Source organism: Leopardus geoffroyi, chromosome C3 (assembly GCF_018350155.1).
Source record: "Leopardus geoffroyi isolate Oge1 chromosome C3, O.geoffroyi_Oge1_pat1.0, whole genome shotgun sequence".
In the NCBI taxonomy this organism is placed as follows: Eukaryota; Metazoa; Chordata; class Mammalia; order Carnivora; family Felidae; genus Leopardus; species Leopardus geoffroyi.
In genome coordinates, this window is record NC_059338.1 from 131,799,885 (window position 1) to 131,823,920 (window position 24,036).

The following is a 24,036-nucleotide window of genomic DNA, read 5'->3' on the forward strand; positions in this document are numbered from 1 at the left end:
GGATGTTCTTATTAGCTAATATGCTAATTATCGGTTTGCATGTCTATATTATTGTTATTTGCTTGTATGTCTGTGTTCCCTTCCAGACTGAGAATTGCTTTAGAGTAAAGAGGTTTGAGAATTTAACAATACATTGAAGACTCCAAATAGAAACAATTATTACAGTACCATGCTCTGTCTTCTACACATTATTGAAATTTTTGTTTAAACAACTGCTACCTCTAAATACAGGCATTATAGTTAGTTCAAAAGAACTACTGTAATGGAAAAGTTATGGAATTAATCTAAGAGCTTATTACTTAAAAAGAATGGAATATGGTTCTTTGGGAGAAAAAGTATACAAGCCTTAGAAAATCTAAATAAAGGTGAAAAATAATTGAAAAACAAAGACAATGTGACAAATACTTAAAGAAGGCTACTACCATTACAAAATACCATGGCCAACGGTATGTTAATATATTTGGAAATCATAATTAAAATAAACATTTTCTGGAAAACTACCAAATTGATTCAGTATGAAGTTTATAATGTGAATAGACTATCTCCAAAGGTCAAATTTAAACACTTGTCAAACAGTCTACATAAAGTACTTTGGATATCTATAAGTAAATTATTTAAATATTTCAAAGAAAATTTAATTTCTGTCCTCTTAAATTGTTTCAGAACATATAGTATGATTCATAGTTCAGTCTAACAAAGAAAAAACCAAAAAGGTATCTTTAGCCCCAAAACAAAACCAAAAAACCCCCAACACATTTCAATTGAGAATATATATATGTATATACATGTATATATGTGTATGTGTATATATATATATATATATATATATATATATATGTATGTATTCCAAGGAATATATATATTTGAAAATCCAAAGAATATCAGCTAAGAAACTGCAACTATATGTTTTAAATATTATGCCTTGATTGTAAATGATTTAAGGAAAATGGGGTGATTCCATACCTGGGAAGTCATTAATATGCGGTATCTCAAACTTGGAGGAATATCTACACAAAGTTTTCAATTCTATCACAAAGGCATTTGATTAAATTAAATGACTATTTCTAAGAAATTCTCTTTTAATAGAATAATGGTCCTTTTTTTTTTTTTTTTCAACGTTTATTTATTTTTGGGACAGAGAGAGACAGAGCATGAACGGGGGAGGGGCAGAGAGAGAGGGAGACACAATCGGAAACAGGCTCCAGGCTCTGAGCCATCAGCCCAGAGCCCGACGCGGGGCTCGAACTCACAGACCGCGAGATAGTGACCTGGCTGAAGTCAGACGCTTAACCGACTGCGCCACCCAGGCGCCCCCTAGAATAATGGTCCTTAAACATAATGAAGAGCTTCAAGTATGGACCTTAATAAATTTACATTTTATGCATTTTTAGAGAAAGAGCCAATGGTTTCAATTTTGTGTCCTGGAGAGAGATTGTGGCAAATTGTTTCAAAATCCAAGTCCCCTCCAACTTTGTGCTAAAGAGCCCACAATATGTCTTGCTGGATATTTATGCAGTTATTCTGCTAGGTTGCAGTGTTTTGTTTTGTTTTTTTTTAATTTTTTTTTTCAACGTTTATTTATTTTTTGGACAGAGAGAGACAGAGCATGAACGGGGGAGGGGCAGAGAGAGAGGGAGACACAGAATCAGAAACAGGCTCCAGGCTCTGAGCCATCAGCCCAGAGCCTGACGCGGGGCTCGAACTCCCGGACCGTGAGATCGTGACCTGGCTGAAGTCGGACACTTAACCGACTGCGCCACCCAGGCGCCCCTAGGTTGCAGTGTTTTAACAATAGGTCTAGATGACTGAAAACTCTGAAATGCTTTTCCTGTAAACTATGTCTGTATAATTCTGGAGCTAAGCAATATCTCTATAACAATTGGGCAACTATCACTTTCCAGAGCAGAAAAAAAATTATATAAAATAGTGATGGGACAGAATTTATGTAAAAATGATTTAAGGAATTAGAAATATGAATTTTCTCTGTCAATTCTCTCCCAGGAGGAATCCAATAGCAGTCATGTTACCTTTGCTGCATAAAACCATCAATAAAAGTTGAACTACTAAAATACCTTAGAAAAATCTGATGGATTTTTCCTCTCATCTTCTTAGTGATCGTTGATCTTGGAATTTGAAAGTGACAAGTAATCATTTCCCTATGTACGCTCTCCCCCCTACCCCAAATCAAAGCCAATTAAAAAACACAACACACTAGTGGAGATGAAAAACATTAGTTTACAAATCGATCAAGTTAAATGGGGATGTGAGGCCACATTAGACTGCCAAATAACTCCCTCACTGAGGTTAACTTTCCCTCCATGCCTGTGAGATTCTCCTGTTGTCGGCAGAGCCAAGTATGGTCAACTTATCACAAAGAAGAGCTGGGGAGCAGTCTAGCCTGAAAAACATACTCTTACACGCTCCTTTCCCTAAATTCACCAACAAGATCATTTCTCTTCCCATGGGAAAAGGTAAGTGAAGTACACCTCCCAGCACTAGAGAAAAGGGATAAATTCCTAATTTGTAGGCTGACAGAGAGGACAGTTGATGCTACCAAATTTCCCATCTTCAGTAAGTTCTTAGAATACTTAGAACAAGTCGTCATTGATCATTAAATGACTCCATGGTTTAAGATTATACCTAATTCATATGCTTAAAAACAAACAAACAAACAAACAAACAAACAAACAAACAGTGGCTTAAGCAAGAAGGAAGCAGATTTCTCTCATGAAAAAGAAATTCAGATGTTTTTAGTACAGGCTGGTTTAGCAGCTTCATCATCATCTAAGGTCCAGCCTCCTTTGTGTTATTCCCTCTACCAATCCTCTTCCGTATGGCACAAGATAGATTCTAGAGCTGGAGCCATCATACAAAACCATATTCAGTGTAGAAAGAAAAAGAAAGAAAGAAGTAAACAAGAGTATGCCCTACATTATTAGAAAAATTTCCTCAAATCATATACAACACTTGTATGTTTAATTCCTTCGCCAGAACTTAGTAACGTGGCTGTCCCTAGCTACCAGAGAGGCAGGGAATGTGCCCAGTTAACAGTGCTTATTATAAAGCAAGAAGGGGAGGAGGTGTTTGGGAGGCCAGGAGCCAAATCTGTCATGCCAATCAGGCAACGGTGAAGGAGTAATGACAGAGAGCAACCCAGCTAATCTGAACTGAAAAGTTCCTAAGCTATCAATTTCTTTCACATTAAATTCTTACTCTTACCTATTTTTAATAGCATATAGTGATATAACAGTTTCAAGCTGTAAGTCAAACTCTTCATAGGACAAAAGATACTCGTTTTAGTCATATGATATTTGCATCAATTTCTCCATTCATATTTTAATGTCCACAGTGAAGAGAAAGTGAAAGAGTTTATATTATTATAGTAATGAAAAACCAACCAGATCTGCATAAATATGGCAACTTTTTCCTTTACACTTATAAATAACTTTTTTTTTGGGGGGGACCACTATGCATTTCAACTGTATATGTCAGGTTAAGATCAAACTCTTGAATCTGAGCCAGTCCAGGTTTTCATAGAGTTAAAGTTAGATTTTATCCAATCCTAGGAAAATTGTTAACTAACCAACCTCTAAATGTGAACTGAATTAAAAGAGAAGGAACCTGGAGGTTGATATGAATGAAATCCCTTAGTTCTTCCCACTCCCAGGGGGCCTTATTCTTACACTCATATTCTTATATTCTTATTTGGTCCAATTAACTCTGAGCTCAGTAGACATCCTGGGACTAAGCTAACATACATTCAAAATCTAGGGCACCCCAGAACCTTTAAGGCGATACAGCGGCAAGAAGGGAAGATTTTTTTTCAAGATTTTCCTTAATGTTTATTTTTGAGAGAGAGAAAGCGTGTGCAAGATGGGGAGGGGCAGAGAAGGACAGGGAGACACAGAACCCGAAGCGGGCTCCAGGCTCTCAGCCATCAGCACAGAGCCCAACAAGGGGCTTGAACGCACAAACCACGAGACCATGACCTGAGCCAAAGTTGGACACTTAACCGACTGAGCCACGCAGGCGCCCTTGGAAGGGAGCAATTAAAACATTTTTTTCCCAGGTGCTGTCACATTATATTAAGCCAAAGTACACACTCATCCCTCAGCCTGGATGGCTGAATAGTATTCCTGACAAGAGGGCACTGTTTGTTTCACTCATCTGTAAACACCATACTCATACTTCCACAGGAATCATATCAGAGCCACCAAACTTCAGTGTCTAGTTTTATAACACAGCCACAACTCCTACAGAACATTACGAGCCACCTTTGGTTACCTGACATTTCAGGAGACTAATTAAATACCAGCTTCAGTTTGCAGCAAACGAACTGAGCTAGCTCCCAGCAAATGTCAGTCTCCATGAAATCCTAAAAAAGGACAAAAAACAAAGGACAAAGAAGGTGACATTTTTCCACATGGCCAGAGAGGTGTCTGGCCATGTCTAGTTCAGTGGCCCTAGGATTATCCAGCATACCCCCAAATGGTAATCATTCTTACTTTTGTATGGCTCAGTCTTTCACTCAGGAGGCATGGCAGTGGCAGTATATTTGCCTGGAGTTAAGAAATCTCAATTACAATCCCAGTTCTTCTCCCAACTAGAGATACACCTTGGATGAGTTTCTTAATTTACTTCTCTGTTTCATACTCTAAAAACTCTTAAGTTTGCATTATATAGCTTTTAATCTCATTTTCAGTTCAGAATGCTATGATTTTGAGTGCTTTTTGAGAACTCATTCCTTGGATGATACCTAGGAGTAATATACGTCCACATTTCTACATTTCAAAGAGGCAATCTTGCTCTAAAGGAAATGGGTGCAACACTATATGTAACGTGGGTTTTGTTACTACCACTTGTAACTCTCCAACAAGCAATAGCTCTTAGTGTTTTATTTCCAACGTAATAATGTTTCAATACACGTTGAAATGTGTCCTCAAAGAAAAAAAATTCGCAGAGGATCTCTTAAGCACACAGTGGAAGAAATGGGATAGTGTATCCATCGGCTCCCTTAATTTTACAAACCTTAACACCCTTCCTGCTACAACACTAGGAAACTGTTGCAGGCAAAAAGAAAAATACCTCCATTGAGGAAGAACAAGGAGGGCTTTTTCAAGAGTAAATAAAGTCTGATAAACTTGGTATAAAGTTGAAAAAAATGCTGGACTGCATAACAGCACCACCCCATGAATTCTTCCTCGGATGAGTGAGTCTATGCAACCACACACCAATGGGCAAGGAGAGCAGTACATAGTAGTTTCTTTCACAAGGAGGGAGTAGGGATAAAAATATTAGATTGAACTTTATGGCCGATTTTGTAGGACAATATTGGAAATCAGATACGCCTTGGCCAAATATTTCTGCTTCTTACGTGTGGGTATCGAGTGCCAATTCTCCTGGAATGTGGTACTGGGCATCAAGAATGCAGAAATACTGTTATCCTTAGTAATATCATGTCCTTAGTAATGACACCATGAGAAGTGTTAGGCTGGACCTCCACAGGAGGTATGACCACAGCAGAACCTTCAAAAACACTCCAGACCTTGAAAGAGGAGATTGAGGGTAAGGAATAGTGATGAAGCCACAGGGAGTACACAGGGAGGTTTAGGGCACTGCTTAATTTGTACCTATTGCACTAACATTAACTAGAACCCCAGGTAAACATGTTGAAGAAGAGACAAAAGTATAATTGCAACTCTGTTCCATTTGGGAAATAACACATTTGAATACTCCACCCGGGAGAATGGAGTGCACAATGCACAGATTATTGATAGAGAGGCAGCTAATGATATCATCATTCCCCACCCTGTGGCTCCTTTCCTCATACTTCCCAGCCATTACCAAGATGCTTTTCTTAGAACTTAGTCTCAGGCCCTCTGCTTTCACTCCTCCTCATGCGCCTCCAAGAGCTCTTTCCATTTACATAATTCTGTCTGATTCCCTTCCCGCTAGAAAGCCCTCTCATCTCAGCTTCTCGGCAGTCTCATGGGTACAGGTACTTCCTTCCTGATTAATTTCACCCATGTACCACTCCATTTAATATCCCATAAATGTTAATAAGATCTTTAAACGCCTACTCCTTTGTAAGCATTCTCAGTCCTCTTGATTTGAATGCCTTGTGTAGTTCAACAGAATTGTGAACTCTGAAAGTGAAAACTTCATATTCTCAGGCAAGCCTGATATAAAACTGGATTCAGAGAAGAGATCACATACGTGGAAGTCTGCTTATTATTATTGATTCGTAGAATGATGCTCCACCTATCTAGGACTCCGGCTGGAAATCTCAAACTTCTGGGATCATAACTAACAGACACAAAATAAGATGAGAAAAAGTATCGAGAGAATCTAAGAAACCCAAACAAGTATCATAGTATTCAAACACTAAGGCTAATGAACATTTCACATGGGAGGCCAAATCTGAACCCATTTCTGCTTACTTTGTATAGAAACGTAACAAATTTGAGTACCTGGTTTCCACAGATTAGAAACTTTGGTCAAATTAATATAAGTAGGTATGAAACAAGAGGGTTAATATGGCTATTATATAAATACCAAACATCTAAAGAAAAGGAAGAAAAAAATCAGAATGTAACATGAGATTTCAAACAGTAGGACTTTCAACTGATTCTGTGGTAATGGCTATATTAAAATTCAGAACAATATTTGATACAGATGAATATATTTTCAACAAAAGTTAAAGGTAAATAGCTTTTAAGGTAACTGACAAAACAGATTTTAGTCTGCAAAAAATCATACCCAAAGGTTATTTATTTACTGATTTATTAAGGTTTATGGCTGAAAGTCATAATGTTCAGTCAGCCAGAAATTCTGCTCTTTAGATGGACTTATCGCCCAAGGATTCTAGATAACTGAATTGCTGTTTAATTATTAAGCTACTCGGTGTGAGCTTAATAAACACTATTTATTATTACCTGAATGACCAATGTAAAATAAACTTCCATTGTATCTACCTACTCTAACCTTTGGGGAAGAAGGTGAAGTATGAGAAATTTTATTTTTAATTGTGACAGGGTCATAGGTCACATAGATAAAGGGGAACGAACCCAGTGACATACTTTAACCCAGTTTTGTAAAACTTCTCAATTTCTCTATTTGTATTCATAATGACAAGCTGTAAGTATGATACCTCTGAAGAGTGAATGAGAAACTTCAATCTGGTAGTTTACCAGATAACATCCAGGCAGACCATATGGTTGTGGGGGTGAAGCAATTAACTAAGAAAGCCCACAGAGATGGATCGATGATCACATGCAGGACTGTCAGACCGTTTCTGGGCAGTGGGGGAGCCTTTCCAGCTCAATCTGGCGGTTACTCTGCTGGCAGGGCCACTACTCACCATGACATTAAGCACCAGACTGGAAGCAGACAGCAAGTAGGGCTCTATCATGGCACAGCCACCCGGAGAAGCCATTTCTCACCGCCAGACATCATGGCTGAGGGGCACCCTTCTTCACTTAAAGGGGGTGAAGACTGGTCTTAAACCTGGTCTAAGAATTACCATTAATTGCAACAGCCTCTGATATGGAGCAGCAACAGCTCCAGGACAATTTCACACAAGATAAGAATAGCATATGACAAACAGACAAAGGTCCGTGGGATCTGGGAAGCATAGCAAAAGCGAACAGACACATTTCTTAAGTATCTCTCGGTTATGGGTCGAATTATGTCCTCACCATCATCCCTCTAAATTCACATGTTGACTTCCTGACATTCAGTACCTCAGAATGTACCCTTATTTGGACACAGAATCGTTGCATCTATGATGAGTTAAGGTGCAGTCATACTGGAGTGGAGTGGGACCCTAATTCAGTGACTGGTATCCTTATAAAAAGGGGAAATTTGGAGCCTGACACAGATGTATCAGGGAGAATGCCATATAACGAGGGAGGCAGAGATGGGAGTGAGGCGTCTGTAAGCCAAGGAATACCAAAGATTGCCAGCAAACCACCAGGACCCAGCAAAGAGCCATAGGACAGATGCTCCCTCACAACTTTCAGAGGAAACCAACACTGCTGACACCTTGAACTTGGACTTCTAGCCTCCACAACTGTGAGGCAATAAATGTTGGTTGTTTATGGCACTTTGTTATGACAGCCCTAGCAAACGAATACATTTATTTAACCAGTTCCTTAGGAAGTATTACAACTAACTACCAGAATACTACTGTACACAATTTGTAATTATATTCATATAACTCATGTATGGATAAATAGGTGGAAGAAGGAAAAAGAAATAGGTGAATACGTTTTGTTTCTAATTATCTCTACATTTATATGTCTATCCATGTATTTAATCTCCCTCCATAATTAACTACATAGAAAACTGTCCACCAATCTTATCCCATATAGAGGCATCAGTCATTCTCAGCATCCTCTCTCTGGTGCTGTAGTACATTCCAAAAAGTGTTAGAGGCATTTGCATTCCAGACTCTGTTGACCAATTAAATAGTGCCTCTCATGGACTGATGCTTCAGCCACACTCCTGCTGGGGGTATTACAAGTCACATCCAGGAAATTAAACAACTATCTCCTGTGCAACCACTATGTATAGGGCTCGGGCGGGGGAGGGGGCACGTGGGGACAGCACATACATTAATAATTAACTATTAACCTGGATATTTATAAGAATACAGATATCATTTTTGCAGCCATTCATTAATGATGCCTTGGACAGGAAAAAGACTGGAGTGTAGAGCCCTATCACAGGACTTCTTTCAATTTATGATACATTTTGTGTTTCCAAGGTCTGGAAAAACCTAATTACAGCATTTAGCTCCTCCTTACAAAGGGGTCCAGTCTCTAAGCATCCCTACTTCCTGGACATTCACCAAGGGAAGCCCTGTCACCTAGAAACACAACGATTAATAAAGTCATAGGTAGTTTATTATTGTATGATTATAATAAATCATACCTCTTCCATTTTAAAGATTTTTTAAAAAATGTTTATTTATTTTGAGAGAGAGAAAGAGAGAGAGAGAGAGAGAGCGCAGGGAAGGGGCAGAGAGATAGGAGAGAGAATTCCAAGCAGATTCCATGCTGTCAGTGCAGAGCCCAATGCAGGGCTCAAACTCACAAACCACAAGATCATGCCTTGAGCTGATATCAAGAGTCAGACATTCACCTGACTGAGCCACCCAGGTGCCCCATACCTCTTCCATTTTAAAGGGCAATTTTCTCAAAACCCTTACAATGTGCACTGCTTATCTTCATGTACATTGTGAAAAAATATTTATTTATGTAGTTAGGGATAATTTTATCTTGAAATATTCAATACATTTTTTTTCTACTTATTTCCTTCTTTTGTTCAGTGACTTTATGGAAAATGTTTTATGAAACACTTTAAATGTCATATCCCCTCTCCTGTGTTCAAGAAGCCCATAGGTAATAAAAGATTTTCACATGGGCTAACTGGACCTCACTGGATTAAAGGGACTTAATCTTTGCTCCAGGATGGCCCTCTGAAGATTGGCTTTTTAAACATCATCACTTAACTACAATCAATAAGTCGCTTCCTTACTTATACACCAATGAAACTACTTTGTGAAATTGTTTGCTTTACTGATGCGATGGGAAGAGGTGCCAACTAGCAATCATAGGATCCATGAGCAAATATTATTAAGATTCTGACTGAAAGATTATTAAATCTGAATCTTTTCATTAGAATCCAGTATTTTGTTATAAGTGAGTTACTATCAGAGAAAAGGGAATCAAAACCACAATGAGATACCACCTCATACTAGTCAGCATTGCTAGTATCAAAAGACAAAAAATAACAAGTGTTGGTGAGGATGCAGAGAAAAAGGAACCCTCACACATATTGGTGGGAATGTAAATTGGTGCAATCATTGTAGAAAACAGTATGGAGTTTCCTCCAAAAATTAAAAACAGAAATAGATTTACTGGGTATTCACCCAAAGAAAACAAAAACACTAGTTCCAAAAGATATATGCACCTCTATGTTTACGGCAGCATTATATACAATAACCAAGATATGGAAGCAACCTAAATGTCCATAAGTAGATGAATGGATAAAGCTGTGGTAATATATACACAATGGAATAGTACTCAGCCATAAAATGAATAAACTCTTGCCATTTGTGACAACATGGGTGGACCTAGATGGTATTATGTGAAGTGAAATAAATCAGACAAAGACAAATACCATATGATTTCACTTATATGTGGAACCTAAAACACACAAAAAAAATGAACAATAAGCAAAAAACTAAAAAGACTCTTAAGCACAGAAAACAAACTGGTGGCTGCTGGATGGAAGGTAGGAGAAAGGTGAGATGGGTGAAGGGGATTAAAAGGTACAAACTTCCAGTTATAAAATGAGCCACGGAGATGCAAAGGACAGCATAGGGAATGTAGTCAATAATACCGTAATACTCTTCTAGGGTGACAGATGGTGACTACATCTACCATGGTGAGCACTCAGTAATGCATAGAATTTGCATTTACAATTTGCAATATACACCCAAAACTAACGTGTTAAAAGGCATGTATCTTCTCCCCTTTTGAAAAGCCTTCTCTTGCTATTCTTTATTCTAAACTAGACATGTCTTAATTCAAAACTGTTGGGCAAATTAAAGAAATATGGCAAAAAAAAAAAAATGTGGCAACTGACAGTGCTGGGAGCAATAGGGAGTAGAGGACTGTAGGGGATGGAGCTTCTCTAAAGCCTTTAGCTTTGGGTTGCTCCATGCAGGAATGCTGGCCCAGGTGAGTGTCCTGCTTTTAACGTCAAATCTTTACACTGTGCCAGTTGAACAAAACATCTTTGTGTTTCTATAGAAAGATTATTTCTTGCCTTCAGGATGTTATAATCATCGAATAAAGTGTGATAATAGAGGTCGACAGGAATCTATGGAAAACGGACTCTATCCACCCTGAGCGAGTTTGGAGGGGAGCAGGGGATGGGTGGAGGTGGCTGGTTCTGGCAGATGATCAACCTTACTTTGCATGATGCTTGGGGTGGCCGGACATGCAAGAAGGCACAGGGATGATATGAGTAGAGGGCAGAAGAGAAGCCATGCAGGTATGTGAACAAGACCACGGAAGAAGTGGCTGTGGCTCTCTATGCCTGGGGTCCAGGTGAGGTGGCAGGAGATGGAAGCTGTGGGTGGAATTTATGGAATTTGCGCTGAGCTGAAAGATTTAAAATATTGTCATTCTCAGTTGTTTATCTTTTATTCAAGGCCAAAACAAGGATTCTTTGCTTTTGGAACTTTGCGAACCAGCCAGCCAGTGGGTACATGCACTTTTAAAAACTGATTTAGAAGATAGCCTGTTGATTTATCACAGTTTTGGTGGAACATATCTATAGCTTAATTGAGTTTTGACATAAACTTCACATTTGATTAAAATTATAAACATTATTAACACATGTGTAAAACTGTCACCTCAGTAAATGAATATAAATCTTTCACAAAAGTGTCCTCGTGACCCTTTGTAATTCCTTCTTCCCACTCCTCACTGCCCCACCCCGTACGTAGGCAACCATTGATTGGTCTCCTGACGCTAGGGATTAGTTTGCATTAAACAGAATTTTATTTTTTTTTTCAACGTTTATTTATTTTTGAGACGGAGAGAGACAGAACATGAACGGGGCAGGGGCAGAGAGAGAGGGAGACACAGAATCGGAAGCAGGCTCCAGGCTCTGAGCCATCAGCCCAGAGCCCGACGCGGGGCTCGAACTCACGGACCGCGAGATCGTGACCTGGCTGAAGTCGGACGCTTAACCGACTGCACCACCCAGGCGCCCCTAAACAGAATTTTAAATAAATGGAACCATATCATGCGTACCCTTTATCATCTGTTTTCTCTTACCCAGCATAATTAATCTGGCATTTGTCTATGACGTCACAAGCATTTAGTTCCCAAATCAAGTATCTGAAAGTTTCAGTCTTTTAAAATTTTACCCATTCTAGTGGGTATAGTGATGTACCATTGCGTGCTTGCTTCTCATTTCAGTGATGACTAATCATGTTGGACGGCTTTTCATGTACTTATTTGCCATCCATTTACCTTCTTTGGTGGGATACAACCACTTAGGGTCATAGGCCCTTCCAAACCAAAACCACTTTGTAAGAAAAGATTCTTTGACCACAGACTGATTCTGAGCTGAAGCTTAAGATACCGTTAACTGATGAAACTTCACATTGGAGCACCATGAATTTCTGGCACTGATGTATGTTTAAACTCTGTGTTTTGATTAACTTACATATGCTGCTTTAAAGAATTAGTGTTGGGTTGGAAGATGGCGGTGTAGGAGGACGCTGGGCTCACCGGGCGTCCTGCTGATCACTTAGATTCCACCTACACCTGCCTAAATAACCCAGAAAACCGCCAGAGGATTAGCAGAAGGGAGTCTCCGGAGCCAAGCGCAGACGAGAGGCCCACGGAAGAGGGTGGGAAGGGCGGCGAGGCGGTGCGCGCTGCACGGACTGGCGGGAGGCAGCCGGGGCGGAGGGGCGGCCTACTGGCCAAGCAGAGCCCCGGAGTCTGGCTGGCAAAAGCGGAGGGGCCGGACGGAGTGTGTTCCGACAGCAAGCGCAACTTAGCATCTGGGAGGTCATAAGTTAACAGCTCTGCTCAGAAAGCGGGAAGGCTGGAGGACAAAGGGAGGGAGAGCTGCTGAGCCCCCGGACGACAGAGCTCAGTTTGGTGGGGAACAAAAGTGCTCGCCAGCGCCATCTCCCTCGCCCATCCCCCAGCCAAAATCCCAAAGGGAACCAGTTCCTGCCAGGGAACTTGCTCGCTCCACGCAAACACCCAACGCTGTGCTTCTGCGGAGCCAAACCTCCCGCTGCCACAGGGCCCGTCCTGAAGTGGATCACCTAAGGAGAAGCGAGCTAAGCCTGCCCTTCCTGCCCCCGTGCACCTTGCCTACCCACCCCAGCTAATAGCCAGATCCCCAGCACCACAAGCCTGGCAGTGCGCAAGTAGCCCAGACGGGCCACGCCACCCACAGTGAATCCCGCCTCTAGGAGAGGGGAAGAGAAGGCACACACCAGTCTGACTGTGGCCCCAGCGGTGGGCTGGGGGCAGACATCAGGTCTGACTGCAGCTCCGCCCACCAACTCCAGTTATACACCACAGCACAGGGGAAGTGCCCTGCAGGTCCTCACCACTCCAGGGACTATTCAAAATGATCAAACGGAAGAATTCCCCTCAGAAGAATCTCCAGGAAATAACAACAGCTAATGAACTGATCAAAAAGGATTTAAATAATATAACAGAAAGTGAATTTAGAATAATAGTCATAAAATTAATCGCTGGGCTTGAAAACAGTATAGAGGACAGCAGAGAATCTCTTGCTACAGAGATCAAGGGACTAAGGAACAGTCAGGAGGAGCTGAAAAACGCTTTAAATGAAATGCAAAACAAAATGGAAATGACGACGGCTCAGATTGAAGAGGCAGAGGGGAGAATAGGTGAACTAGAAGATAAAGTTATGGAAAAAGAGGAAGCTGAGAGAAAGAGAGATAAAAAAATCCAGGAGTATGAGGGGAAAATTAGAGAACTAAGTGATACACTAAAAAGAAATAATCTACGCATAATTGGTATCCCAGAGGAGGAAGAGAGAGGGAAAGGTGCTGAAGGGGTACTTGAAGAAATAATGGCTGAGAACTTCCCTGAACTGGGGAAGGAAAAAGGCATTGAAATCCAAGAGGCACAGAGAACTCCCTTCTGACGTAACTTGAATCGATCTTCTGCACGACATATCATAGTGAAACTGGCAAAATACAAGGATAAAGAGAAAATTCTAAAAGCAGCAAGGGATAAACGTGCCCTCACATATAAAGGGAGACCTATAAGACTCGTGACTGATCTCTCTTTTGAAACTTGGCAGGCCAGAAAGAATTGGCACGATATCTTCAGTGTGCTAAACAGAAAAAATATGCAGCCGAGAATCCTTTATCCAGCAAGTCTGTCATTTAGAATAGGAGAGATAAAGGTCTTCCCAAACAAACAAAACCTGAAGGAATTTGTCACCACTAAACCAGCCCTACAAGAGATCCTAAGGGGGATCCTGTGAGACAAAGTACCAGAGACATCACTACAAAGCATAAAACATACAGACATCACAATGACTCTAAACCCATATCTTTCTATAATAACACTGAATGTAAATGGATTAAATGCACCAACCAAAAGACATAGGGTATCAGAATGGATAAAAAAACAAGACCCATCTATTTGCTGTCTACAAGAGACTCATTTTAGACCTGAGGACACCTTTAGATTGAGAGTGAGGGGATGGAGAACTATTTATCATGCTACTGGAAGCCAAAAGAAAGCTGGAGTAGCCATACTTATATCAGACAAACTAGACTTTAAATTAAAGGCTGTAACAAGAGATGAAGAAGGGCATTATATAATAATTACAGGGTCTATCCATCAGGAAGAGCTAACAATTATAAATGTCTATGCACTGAATACTGGAGCCCCCAAATATATAAAACAATTACTCATAAACATAAGCAACCTTATTGATAAGAAGGTGGTAATTTCAGGGGACTTTAACACCCCACTTACAGAAATGGATAGATCATCTAGACACACAGTCAATAAAGAAACAAGGGCCCTGCATGATACATTGGATCAGATGGACTTGACAGATATATTTAGAACTCTGCATCCCAAAGCAACAGAATATACTTTCTTCTCGAGCGCACATGGAACATTCTCCAAGATAGATCATATACTGGGTCACAGAACAGCCCTTCATAAGTTTACAAGAATTGAAATTATACCATGCATACTTTCAGACCACAATGCAATGAAGCTTGAAATCAACCACAGGAAAAAGTCTGGAAAACCTCCAAAAGCATGGAGGTCAAAGAACACCCTACTAACAAATGAGTGGGTCAACCAGGCAATTAGAGAAGAAATTAAAAAATATATGGAAACAAACGAAAATGAAAATACAACAATCCAAACGCTTTGGGACGCAGCGAAGGCAGTCCTGAGAGGAAAATACATTGCAATCCAGGCCTATCTCAAGAAACAAGAAAAATCCCAAATACAAAATCTAACAGCACACCTAAAGGAACTAGAAGCAGAACAGCAAAGGCAGCCTAAAGCCAGCAGAAGAAGAGAAATAATAAAGATCAGAGCAGAAATAAACAATATAGAATCTAAAAAAACGGTAGAGCAGATCAACGAAACCAAGAGTTGGTTTTTTGAAAAAATAAACAAAATTGACAAACCTCTAGCCAGGCTTCTCAAAAAGAAAAGGGAGATGACCCAAATAGATAAAATCATGAATGAAAATGGAATTTTTACAACCAATCCCTCAGAGATACAAACAATTATCAGGGAATACTATGAAAAATTATATAAAAACAAATTGGACAACCTGGAAGAAATGGACAAATTCCTAAACACCCACACTCTTCCAAAACTCAATCAGGAGGAAATAGAAAGCTTGAACAGACCCATAACCAGCAAAGAATCAGTTGAATCAGTTATCAAAAATCTCCCAACAAATAAGAGTCCAGGACCAGATGGCTTCCCAGGGGAGTTCTACCAGACGTTTAAAGCAGAGATAATACCTATCCTTCTCAAGCTATTCCAAGAAATAGAAAGGGAAGGAAAACTTCCAGACTCATTCTATGAAGCCAGTATTACTTTGATTCCTAAACCAGACAGAGACCCAGTAAAAAAAGAGAACTACAGGCCAATATCCCTGATGAATATGGATGCAAAAATTCTCAATAAGATACTAGCAAATCGAATTCAACAGCATATAAAAAGAATTATTCACCATGATCAAGTGGGATTCATTCCTGGGCTGCAAGGCTGGTTCAACATTCGCAAATCAATCAACGTGATACATCACATTAATAAAAAAAAAGAGAAGAACCATATGATCCTGTCAATCGATGCAGAAAAGGCCTTTGACAAAATCCAGCACCTTTCTTAATAAAAACCCTTGAGAAAGTCGGGACAGAAGGAACATACTTAAAGATCATAAAAGCCATTTATGAAAAGCCCACAGCTAACATCATCCTCAATGGGGAAAAACTGAGAGCTTTCTCCCTGAGATCAGGAACACGGCAGGGATGCCCACTCTCACAGCTGTTGTTTAACATAGTGTTGGAAGTTCTAGCATCAGCAATCAGACAACAAAAGGAAATCAAAGGCATCAAAATTGGCAAAGATGAAGTCAAGCTTTTGCTTTTTGCAGACGACATGATATTATACATGGAAAATCCGATAGACTCCACTAAAAGTCTGCTAGAATTGATACATGAATTCAGCAAAGTTGCAGGATACAAAATCAATGTACAGAAATCAGTTGCATTCTTATACACTAATAATGAAGCAACAGAAAGACAAATAAAGAAACTGATCCCATTCACAATTGCACCAAGAAGCATAAAATACCTAGGAATAAATCTAACCAAAGATGTAAAGGATCTGTATGCTGAAAACTATAGAAAGCTTATGAAGGTAATTGAAGAAGATATAAAGAAATGGAAAGACATTCCCTGCTCATGGATTGGAAGAATAAATATTGTCAAAATGTCAATACTACCCAAAGCTATCTACACATTCAATGCAATCCCAATCAAAATCGCACCAGCATTCTTCTCAAAACTAGAACAAGCAATCCTAAAATTCATATGGAACCACAAAAGGCCCCGAATAGCCAAAGTAATTTTGAAGAAGACCAAAGCAGGAGGCATCACAATCCCAGACTTTAGCCTCTACTACAAAGCTGTCATCATCAAGACAGCATGGTATTGGCACAAAAACAGACACATAGACCAATGGAATAGAATAGAAACTCCAGAACTAGACCCACAAACGTATGGCCAACTAATCTTTGACAAAGCAGGAAAGAATATCCAATGGAAAAAAGACAGTCTCTTTAACAAATAGTGCTGGGAGAACTGGACAGCAACATGCAGAAGGTTGAAACTAGACCACTTTCTCACACCATTCACAAAAATAAACTCAAAATGGATAAAAGACCTGAATGTGAGAGGAAACCATCCAAACCCTAGAAGAGAAAGCAGGAAAAGACCTCTCTGACCTCAGCAGTAGCAATCTCTTACTCGACGCATCCCCAAAGGCAAGGGAATTAAAAGCAAAAATGAATTACTGGGACCTTATGAAGATAAAAAGCTTCTGCACAGAAAAGGAAACAACCAACAAAACTAAAAGGCAACCAACGGAACGGGAAAAGATATTTGCAAATGACATATCTGACAAAGGGCTAGTATCCAAAATCTATAAAGAGCTCACCAAACTCCACACCCAAAAAACAAATAACCCAGTGAAGAAATGGGCAGAAAACTTGAATAGACACTTCTCTAAAGAAGACATCCGGATGGCCAACAGGCACATGAAAAGATGTTCAACGTCGCTCCTTATCAGGGAAATACAAATCAAAACCACACTCAGATATCACCTCACGCCAGTCAGTGTGGCCAAAATGAACAAATCAGGAGACTATAGATGCTGGCGAGGATATGGAGAAACGGGAACCCTCTTGCACTGTTGGAACCCAATGCAAAATGGTGCAGCCGCTCTGGAAAGCAGTGTGGAGGTTCCTCAGAAAATTAAAAATAGACCTACCCTATGACCCAGCAATAGCACTGCTAGGAATTTACCCAAGGGATACAGGAGTACTGATGCATAGGGGCACTTGTACCCCAATGTTTATAGCAGCACTCTCAACAATAGCCAAATTATGGAAAGAGCCTAAATGTCCATCAACTGATGAATGGATAAAGAGATTGTGGTTTATATACACAATGGAATACTACGTGGCAATGAGAAAGAATGAAATATGGCCTTTTGTAGCAACATGGATGGAACTGGAGAGTGTGATGCTAAGTGAAATAAGTCATACAGAGAAAGACAGATACCATATGGTTTCACTCTTATGTGGATCCTGAGAAACTTAACAGAAACCCATGGGGGAGGGGAAGGAAAAAAAAAAAGAGGTTAGAGTGGGAGAGAGCCAAAGCATAAGAGACTGTTAAAAACTGAGAACAAACTGAGGGTTGATGGAGGGTGGGAGGGAGGGGAGGGTGGGTGATGGGTATTGAGGAGGGCACCTTTTGGGATGAGCACTGGGTGTTGTATGGAAACCAATTTGACAGTAAATTTCATATATTGAAAAAAAAATAAAAAAAATAAAAGCAAAAAAAAAAAAAAAAAGAATTAGTGTTATTTTTGCATGGATTGCTCCAGACCTTAACTGTCTGGCCCCCTTTTATGTTGTTGAATAGCCCCTTCCTAAAACCAGGTTCTACCCTTGGAGGCCTGGCAACAAGTAGGTGGCCCAACGATAGCCTGGTGGGTTTCCAGAAAGGCCCAAGAGCCACTCATCATGATGGCAGGAGGCAGCAGGACACATGGTCAGCTCATGCGGCTGCTGCCTTTACTGGGAACCTCCAGTAAAGTTCTGTCCTTCCCCTGGCCAGATAAAAATAGCCAGACTCTTTGAGAACCTATACTTGTTCAGGAAATCTGCTTCCCTATTCCACCACTCCCCTTTCTCCACAATACGATAAAACAGGTCTAGGATTCAGTTCTTCCCCAATACCTAGAGACTCTGCCCCTTCTGTTAATTGGGTCCTGGGAAGCCAGGAGCCAAATGAAGGCTTGCCTGTGGTTTTATACATACTCTGTAAGTTGTATCTCTGTGTAAATGACCTGCTATCTAGAGAAAATGAACATGTTTTATTTTAAAATTAGCCTTTCATCAAGTTACTACCGGTCAGTAACTAGTTACTTTGGGTTTTAAAATTCTTCTGTGAGGGCTTTATACTAGGTAGTGTCTCACACTCCTCCCAGCTCTAAACTCCCCACATTTGTAAACCTCAGTTTATGGAGGTATAAAACTTGTCACTGTTCACAGCTCAAGGCCTGGCTGTTAGTTCTTTCTTTCCCCCTCTCCCTTCCTATGTAATGGAAACATCTGGCACAGAAATTAAACAGTATTAGGAGTGTTGACTGAATTTTTTAAATTTGTCAGGACATGATCTGTGACATATGTTTTTACATGTTTAAATTTCTCAGGAAATTTCAGTTGGCACTGTTGTATTACCATTGTTACATACAGGTTATTATATTATTTCTATTTTGAATTACTCATGTTTGCTATTTCCTGTCTTCTCATATAAAGAAAATTTTCTCTGAGGAGAGACAGGATTTAGAAGTCAACAGGGTGGCAACCATCCATTGGCTCCAAGAACTGGTGGGAAAATTTTTCTTCTAAAATGGAAAGTGAGAATTGCTTTAATTACTATAAGAGGGCTATCATTTTGGCAGAAATCAATAGTGCTATAAATATCCTGGTATTTAAAAAATTCTACGATTTTTACCAATTGTTTTCAATAATCAAATAGTTTTAAAAAACTTAACAAAAAAAAGTCTTCACATACCCCCACCATTTTCAACCCCACAAAGGCAATAATTTTCAATTTTTTATCTAATTATCTCCATATCACAAAATGTTTCTTGATTGTACACTTCTCGATTTCTCAATTTTAGTCCTCTATTAACGGTTCAAAATGGAAAATGAGGCATAAGCTCTTTTTCAGTTTCTCACAATAACACATACACTTCCTAAAACTTTAGTTGATCATAATTTTACCTTAGCAGGACTATAAATGTTCTTGAAAGCTGAATTTTTTAAATATACAGTGATTAGTTTTCCTTTTCTATACATTGTATTCTCACTGGAATTAATACTTGTCCTATTTTTATTTGCTAACTTCTCTATGTATTTATTACTTCTTTAACCTCCAACTCTCCTTTAGTTGTATAAGTCTCTCAGTATGTCCAAACGCTTTAGATAATCTATCAATTTTGTCTTGAGCATGTTTCTCTCAGAGCTTTTGGACTTCAGTCTGGACTGTTTTTTCTTAGTCCTCCCGCACAGGGTCATTGTGGGGTGGGTCTCCTCTCCACATTTTCCTGGGGGATTAGCCTCCCCTCTCTTCCTGTCCTCAATCTCCTGTTTCCTGGATTCCATGTCTTCTTCGCTCCATTCCCTGGGTATGGTGTGGCAATCCTCTTTCAGCTTCTGCAACGTTTATTTATTTTTGGGACAGAGAGAGACAGAGCATGAACGGGGGAGGGGCAGAGAGAGAGGGAGACACAGAATCGGAAACAGGCTCCAGACTCTGAGCCATCAGCCCAGAGCCTGATGCGGGGCTCGAACTCACGGACCGCGAGATCGTGACCTGGCTGAAGTCAGATGCTTAACCGACTGCGCCACCCAGGCACCCCTCTTTCAGCTTCTTTAAACAGAAAGCATGGGAGGGGTGCCTGGGTGGCTCAGTCAGTTGAGCTTCTGACTTCGGCTCAGGTCACAATCTCACGGTTCGTGGGTTTGAGCCTCGCTTTGGGCTCTGTGCTGACAGCTCAGGGCCTGGAGCCTGCTTCGGATTCTGTTTCCTTCTCTCTCTGCCCCTCCCCCGCTCACGCTTTGTCTCACTCTGTTTCTCAAAAATAAATAAAAAATGTAAAAAGAAAAACAGTTTTTTTTTAAATAGAAAGCATGGGAGATAACATCTTGAGCTTGCTATTTATCCTATCTGACCATTTAATTGATAGTTCTGGGCTTAAAATTTCAGTTTGGAGATGAACTTCTTTCAAAACGTCAAAGGCATGAATCCATTATCTCCAATGTTCCAGTGTTGCTGTCAAGAAGTCTCTTCTCACTTTTTATTTCTTTGAGAGCGCAAGTGGGGGAGGCGCAGAGACAGAGAGAGAGAGAGAGAGAGAGAGAGAGAGAGAGAATCCTAAGCAGGCTCCACACTGTCAGCAGAGAGCTGAACTCAGGGCTCAAACTCAAGAACCGTGAAATCATGACCTGAGTCGAAATCAAAAGTCAGATGTTTAATCAACTGAGCCACTCAGGCGCTCTATCTTTTCCTTTTTAAAAATCATTTTTCTTCCTCTTTATAAAAAATATTTTTCCTTTCTCTTTGGAAGCTTGTTTTGTTTTTGGTTTTTTTGTTTGTTTGTTTTTTGGGTTTTGTTGTTGTTGTTGCTTTGCAGTTTTGCTCCGCTTTTATATACTGTGCTGGGCACTTGGTGGGTCCTTCTGTCTGCAAACTCCTATCTTTCCGTCCTCTGAAACTTTCTTGAACTACTTTTAAAAGTATTTCCCCCCTTCCATTTTCTCTTTTTCCTTTTTCTAGAAGCCCAAATATCTGGATGTGCTCTACTTACCTTATTTTCTTGCTATTTTCATCTATTTCTCTGTCCTACTCTATAAGATTTTAATATTATTTTCTAAACTTTTTATTGAACTTTAAAATTTTCTGAAATGATCTATTACATATTATTCCAGGAATTTTTTCTTTGAATAGTTTCATGGACATTGTATCTTTCTTTTCTCTCTTCTATATTAGTGTTAGTTTTTCTTTTCATTTTAATCCTTTCTTCCCTCTTTTTATCTCTATGCCATACTTTTCTTGTGTCTATTTGTTCATTTTGGCTTCTTTTAAATTTGAACATTCCCTTACATGCTTGGTGGTTCTTGGCTGTCTACTCCTATTGAAAAGCAGAGCACTAAAAAGCTGACTGAAGCTGAATGAATGTTGGAGGGCTTGTTGGCCATGAGCTTCACTAAATACTGACACGACTGGGTTTGTTGTTGTTGGCAAACACCAATATCAGTGTTTCTAATTTTCTTCTTTGAGCTGATGAGACTTCGTAGAGAAATATTTTACTGGATGCTGTGGTGCATTCTTTTATTCAGGGCCAATGCACCTATCCCTTGCTTGCTGCATATATCAGCTACTGAGAACTCAGAGCTTCATTATTCACTAGGGTTGCCCTGTGCCACAGGAAACTGCTTCATCTAAGGTTATGCTCCAACCCAGGTGTCAAACCTTGGTAAATGATTGGCTGTGGCACAAACACAAATTTCTGACTCCTTTCCTCAATTTGGGGCACTTCTGAAGAGATATCCCAGAGACAGAATTGCCCATAAGATTGGCTAAGTCTTCAGCAGAAAATGTGCTGAGGCCTGGCTTTTACAAGATTTGTCCATTCCTGCCTTCACTTTCTTGCAGTTTTGTCTCACAATTGCCTTCCCCAATACACCTTCTGCATCCAAATGTCTCAGAGTCTGTTCCCAGGAAATTCAATGTAAAACAAGTATCTTCTAAAAAATAAATATATATATATATAAATAAAATAAAATAAAATAAAATAAAATAAAAAATAAAACAAGTATCTTCTAATCTCCTCTTGGGGACAATAACTTTGGCTGCCAGAGATCTGGCATTCCAATGGAGAGGAAAGCTGGGGTTTTGAAATTTGATAAAAATTTACTTAATAAATCATTTATTTATTTTTACCTTCAACTGAGCTATCTTTCTCTGCCTGATCCACATGTATCTTTTTTATCATATCCAGAGAATAAATTTCTCTTTTCTTCTAGGATGGTAAACAGACAATTGCATAATGTATGTGTGTGTGTGTGTGTGTGTGTGTGTGTGTGTGTGTGTGTAAATGTTCCATCTAGATGGTGGGCTTTACTTTTCAGACAGACTTTCAAATAATCCTTCAGTCTATCTTTAAAAGCATGTGTATGAGGGGCGCCTGGGTGGCTCAGTCGGTTAGACGTCCAACTTCAGCCCAGGTCACGATCTCACGGTCCATGGGTTCGAGCCCCGCGTCGGGCTCTGGGCTGATGGCTCAGAGCCTGGAGCCTGCTTCTGATTCTGTGTCTCCCTCTCTCTCTGCCCCTCCCCCATTCATGCTCTGTCTCTCTCTCTGTCTCAAAAATAAACGTTAAAAAAAATTTTAAAAAAAAGCATGTGTGTGTGTCACATCTAACTACACAAGAAACTGAATGTATGTCACATTTAGTTGGTGAAGTTTTGTAAATAAATTTTACTATATTATATGCTTTGTTCAGATTAACTTTTATTGTATTATATGCCTTTCTTCATTGGTTTTCTAAAACACAGAGGCTCTGGGACTTGAGTAGTTTCCCAGAAGCTATTTAATCTCTTTAGGCATATTGCTTACATTATGGGTTAAATTGTGTCCCCTCCAAAATGCACATATTACAGTACTAACCTCCAGGACCTCAGAATGAGACCTTATTTGAAAATCGGGTGCTTGCAGATGTGATTAGGTAAGATGAGGTCATACTAGGATAAAGTGAACCCCTAATACAATATTGGTATCCTTATAAAAGGAGGAAATTTTGACACACACACACACACACACACAGAACACAACTTGAAGATGAAAGCTGGGATCAGGAATGCCAAAGATGGCCAACAAACAACAAGAAGCCCTCACAAGAAACCACCCTTGGCAGCACCTTGATTTCAGATCTCTGGCCTCCTGAGCTGTGAGGCAATACAATTTTGCTGTTGAAGTCACCCAATTTGTGAAGCTTTGTTTTGGCAGCCCTAGCAAATGAATACATTTACCCACTAGAGTATCTTAAGGAGTAAACCCAGTGCCCCAGCCAAGAGGATATTTAATAATGCCCAGGGGTCCCAAAGAGTGATGACAACCAAAGTGAACGACCTGGTTATAGAGTTCCCCTCGACACTTATGAGTAGAAGTTCTTTCCTTGCTCAAGGGTATTACATAGATCTCTAGCCCTTGAGGCACTAACAAAAGACAAACAGAACACATTGTTTTCACACGTAAAGTTTCCTGAATCCCAGAATTCTTTTTTCACTATTTAAAAATTGTGGTAAAACACACATACCATAAAATTTACTATTTTACCCATTTTTAAATTTATAGTTCAGTAGTCAGTTAAGTACATTCTCATTGTTATGTAGCCAATCTCCTGAATTATCCCATCTTGCAAAACTGAAAGTCTGTACCCAATAAGCAACAACTCCCAGCTTGGCAACTAGCATTCTACTTTCTGTCTCTATGAATTAGATTACTCTAGGTACCTCATATATGTGGATTTATACAATTTTTGTCTTTTTGTGCCTGGAATATTTCATTTTGTATAACGTTTTCAAGGTTCATACATATTGTAGCACGT